Source organism: Atta colombica, unplaced genomic scaffold (genome assembly GCF_001594045.1).
Source record: "Atta colombica isolate Treedump-2 unplaced genomic scaffold, Acol1.0 scaffold12, whole genome shotgun sequence".
NCBI classification, from domain to species: Eukaryota; Metazoa; Arthropoda; class Insecta; order Hymenoptera; family Formicidae; genus Atta; species Atta colombica.
In genome coordinates, this window is record NW_017259206.1 from 6,810,479 (window position 1) to 6,815,959 (window position 5,481).

The 5,481-nt window shown below is 27.4% G+C and overlaps 1 protein-coding gene across 1 annotated transcript in view; it reads left to right on the plus strand.

The window, feature by feature from the left end:
* The first annotated feature begins 625 nt into the window (after positions 1–625).
* LOC108694411 overlaps positions 626–5,481 on the plus strand; it is an 11,095-nt gene continuing 6,239 nt past the window's right edge. The window contains exon 1 of the mRNA XM_018203857.1: positions 626–734. The gene's annotated coding sequence lies outside the window, so the exon portion shown is untranslated. The remainder of the gene's footprint in view (positions 735–5,481) is intronic.

Here is a 5,481-nt window from a genome sequence, read left to right on the forward strand (position 1 = left end):
GATATTATAATGTTTTTTACAAATTATTTGCGTTATTCTCTAAAATTTTTAGAATGAATGTCACTCTTTATAATTAAAAATTGAGCCACTTTTTTTCAAGACTTAAATTTCTTTTTTTTTAAATCTTCTTTTTTAAAAATATTTATAGCAAAATGTTATGTAATATTTTTAATTTTTATTTAAAATGCTTAATCGCAATTTTGATATTCGAAACATATTTTTTAATTTAAGAAACTTCTAGATATAACGCACAGATTCTATTATATCATTTTTTTTCTACTAATTTAATTTCAAATTAAACGTTTATGAATTATATATTATTAAATGATAATTTTTCAGTGTAACAGTTTAAATAATAATTTAATATTCTATCTTTTCATATTTGATCTTAATTAAAAAAAAATTTCGCTTGTGATATACCAATGGCCAGCTTTTAAATTTCTGGATCAGCCAGCGAGAAAGTATTATCTCTATTATCAGAGTGTTTCAACTGTAAAGTCAATTGAACAATTGAAAAATGAGGTTTTGGTGAGCTTTTGAAGGAATTGGAACCACTGTGCGTCGCGTTAGTTCTCCACACGTCTCCGTGGAACCACCGGCAAGCAGATAAGTAGGGATAGAATGTGAACGCAAAGAGTGGGAAATAATTCGGGCGTCGCGACGACCGTGGGAGTCGCGCCGCTACTTCCGAGGAAACAGCATCCTGGAGGATAACACCTCGTGATCGTTTTTAGGTAAGGGTGACCTGATTTTCGCGCCACGTTTTCATTCGTTTCTTCGCGACAAAGCCACCGATCGCGATCAATTATGATAAGTGTAGATCGCCGTCAATGCGCGGGTACAGATTGTTACGAGGATTTATCCTTGGATTTTTTTTTGTATATTTCTGTGTAAATCTCGTATTATTTTTGCGCCAGGAATACGAATTTTCTTGTTATAATAATTCTTATAATAATAAAAAAATTTTTAGTTTCGACGAATACATGAAAATTTTCTCTTTTTATCCTATATCACTATTTCGATTTTTGTGCAAAATGTTTTATATCTTAATTGAGATATGTTTTATTTCGAACCGCAAACTTTTTTTTTCTCTCTCTCTCTCTTCCTCAACAAATTTCATCGTTTTTGAAAAGTTTTGAAAAGATCTATTTTTTATTTTAAAACAAATAACACAACAGAGACACTTCACACTTATTCGAGATTAGTTTAAACCTTATAAAAATTAATGTTGGTTGGATTTCTTCAAAGTCGAAGAACATTTTTTCTACATTATATTTTCGTGTTCGAAAAGAAGTCTGAAAATGTTTGGGGAATTTGCAGTGAAAAATATCCTCTGCACTCTCGAGAGTCGAGTTTGAAGAATTCTCATTGGGAAGTTTTGAAAGGGAAAGGGCTTTGATTAATTATACATGTATTTTATAAGGTTTAATCGTGATGCAACGTGGCGAACATCATTTTCACTATGAATGAAATTAACATCATAAGCCACTCGCGTTCCTAATCGGTGTCGGCATCATTAATGTAGTGCTTTTGACAAATGTCGTCTGTCATAATTGAGATTACAAAATCATAATCATACGGTTGAGCAATTAAATTACCGCGCTTATTTATTCATGTATATATACATATGTGCTAAACGTGTTCTTCTCTAACAGTGCATATACGACGCTCGCATGAGTGCAATCAAATTAAGCTACTTTTCATCATCTTTGCGTATTATTAATGTCATCAATCTTATAAGCATTGAACTTTAGTTTCTTTTACAATTAAAATGATCGCTCTACAATCTGATATTAATTTTCATTCTCAATAGCAATATGAACGTCTTTATAAATGCACAGTTGCAAAACAATATTTAATTTTTCCTTAATGACACTATCACCTTTTATGATACTAACTTCTAATGATAAAAATGTTTTCACGCACAGATTAATTATTAATTATTGCAATATTGTTCTTTTCATTGCCAAAATTTAAAATAAGACAACGGATTAATTAATACATCGTTTGTGAAAACTTATTTACACATGACTTGCTAATCGTTTGCAAAGTTAAACAAATTTTGTATTTTATAAATGGCATAAATGATAACAAAATTCGACGATTACTAATGTAAAATTGCGATATATTATAATGAAGTGTTCTCTAATTAATCTAATTACATTCGCGGCGCGATATCCTTTTAATATATAATACAATAATTTAATTTATAAATAATTACGTAATATAATATATATTAATTTAATGTAACATATAATATATAATATATACAATATAATATTTAATTACAATATAATATTTAATTACGCAGCGGAAAATAATTAATCCTTTTAATTAAGACTATTCAAGTGACATCAATTAATCCAAAAAATATTAACTTATTATTAATGCTAGTGAGATAAAATTTAAAATATTGACAATTAAACAATTAATCATGTTTGTAATTAATTACGTTGTTACGTGTCGCGAAATCAATGGTGTCGATTGTACGCAGCCGGGATTATTTTGTAATCGATATCGCCGTTTTTAAGTGCTGTCCACCAGCTAAATTTGGCGGCCTTACGCAACGATAGAGAACGTATACGCGATCTGACTGCCGTTTTCGTTGGCTAAACATTCAATTTCGTATTATTGCAAGCCTCTTCATGTAGAACAAGTAAATTTACACGAATCTACATTAATTCCGGGACGGACAATCGACTGTAATATATTCGTCTTAAGTGACACATCTTACACGATTAGATCGACGAGCGAATCTTTTGTATGCGAGACGTTTTACACTAATAACTGTTTAATATTATCATTGTCTTCAGAATTAGAAATTTGTTTATTATCAAACTTTGCAGATCGTTATCAAATTAACACATAAATACATTTTCATGAATGATATGTTTATGTCAATATCGTTGCTTTAGATATATTGTATTTTTTAATGACGCGAAAGGAAGTATATTGTATTAATTAATAATTAATTAGCTTGTTCTTTTAGAAAAATTAAAAAATTAATATCAAGAAATTGATAATAAAATTAAATAAAAATCAAATATTGCTCTAAAATTGCTGTTATAAAGAAAGTTTTATATTGCTACTAGATAAAGATTGACACATCACCTGTAAAGAAGATGTTCTCTTAAGGGATTCTTTACGCTTGATAAATTTTCATATGAAAAATATTTATTTGCTGCCAGAAAATCTCTATATACGGACATCCGATACTCACGCGAATTGACACAAGAACACAACGCAATTGCACGATTTATTTAAATCCACTGCTCCAACAGAATTCGTTTTTCGAAATAATTTGAAAATGTGGATCTAGCGGGGATCCGCTGAGTCAGAATCTAAAACAGTTGGCATTATATCCGCCGTTACTCATTACCGTGCTTGTACGTAGAGCGTATGCGCGTCTAACTTATCGCTGATTCATTTCATTGCCGATTTAAGATTCTTTATTAAATTTTTTATATAAAAATGTATTCAATTAAATTATCAGTTTAATGTATATTTTTATTATTGAAATATTTTATTTTAATTTTATTGTTAATCTTTTAATAATTCTAATAGATAAAAAAATATAATCTTGAAATAAAAAATTTTCTTATGATAAAAGATATAAATACAATTTCTAAACGATCACATTTCTAGATTATTATTTATTGAATAAATTGAAACATCAAATTCACCATCAAATTGATGTAATAAATTTAAAAATTATATGAAGTATATGTAATCAACAATAATATACAAATATTATTGTAAGTGTTAATCCTAAAATGTTGATATTATTATTAATTTATATATCCAGCACAACTGATCCATTTGAACTCAGAAAATACTCATCTTAATTATAAGTTCTTTATGAATTTGCGTAATTTATTTAAAATGAATTAAAAAAGAATGAAAAAAAAAAAATATATATATATATATAATACATAAATATATATATATTTATAATACATAAATATATTTATATACATATTTGTGTATATATTACTTTTAATAAAAGTAATATTTAATTTGCCTAAAAGCCAAAGTATAATTTATTCTTATATAGAAATAGAAAGAAACTAGAAAAGAATTTATTTTTTGAATCTGAAAAAAAGCTCACAATTAGTAAAAGTGAAATACATAAATACATAAAATTGAAATACTTTGGAATTCTTAGAAATACTTTTAGAACAGAAATAGGAATTTATTTCGTAAGTCGAGAACGAACAAAAATTCTCTTCGAACTTTCTGCTATCTGGCTTTCTTACCTGAGATATTTTTATAATTAATATTTTATAATTAATAATATTATTACATACTATTATTACATACTATTATTACATACTAGCAACAAATTTTTTAGTATGCTTCTATAAAATTATTAAATCTAAAAATCTTCATATTCAATACAAAGAATAAAATAAATTTAATATATTGACTCGATTTAGTTATACATAGGAAATCCGTTTGAGTACGCCACTTACGCAACTTTTTTGAATGAAATGAAACGTACAAATAGTGACTATATACTGCGCATAGTAAAACGCAAATAATGCGTCACGAAGGATCGAGTAATGAATTGATTCGCTCTAAATAGTCTAAATCATAGTTACTATCCAAGCGGATGCGCGCCAGACGCGTACTTGCCAATTAAGCCAAACGGACAATCTAATCGAAAGAAGCTATCATTTGTCGCGTTTTGGCACGTGCGATTCGAGAGCATATACTACTAAAAAGATGTACTAAATGTCAATTTCGCCGCTGTTTATTCTGAGCTGCGAATTTATTTATGCCACGAGACTTTAGACCGCTCATTTGAAAAGCCACTCTTATTAATGGATATATTTGTGTCAATGATTCGTAACCGAGCTAGGAAAAATTCATTTCGTTATTGTCCATGAAATGGCGGGCAAATGGCGTCGGCTTCTAAGAAGGATTAACTGTCAAAACAGTTTCATCATCGCTTGATGCGTTGTCCATCGCTCTAGAGTTCGTGTCACGATGCTAAAATGAATCGTTGAAAGTAACGAAATGTCAAAATAATTAATAAAGTTTTTATCGGGTTGCTTTAGTTACATTCATTAAAAAGTTTAAAAATTTTGCAAAAAATGTATTATTCTTTTTGTGAAAAATCTTGTTTTTTCGTTATTTATACATTTATTATTTTAGAGTCTTTCCTATTACAATATTTTACATGTTTTTCCTAAAAGTAAATAATCTAAAAGATTAACAATAATTTATTCACAGGTTTAATCACATAAAATAAAATTTGAATTTATTAAAAATTTTTGTTTAAGCCTTTAAAATTAATATTGATTAATTATAATTAAATCTACGATTAAATCTTTTTTGTGTAACTAATTTTTGAAGCTATAAAAATTTATTCTTTAAATTTTATTAATTTCTCTGCAGATGCATTAAAGGAAAAGAAAATTGTTATGATCTTGAAATAATTATAAAATATATTTATTTTAATATTTAAACAATCAAATA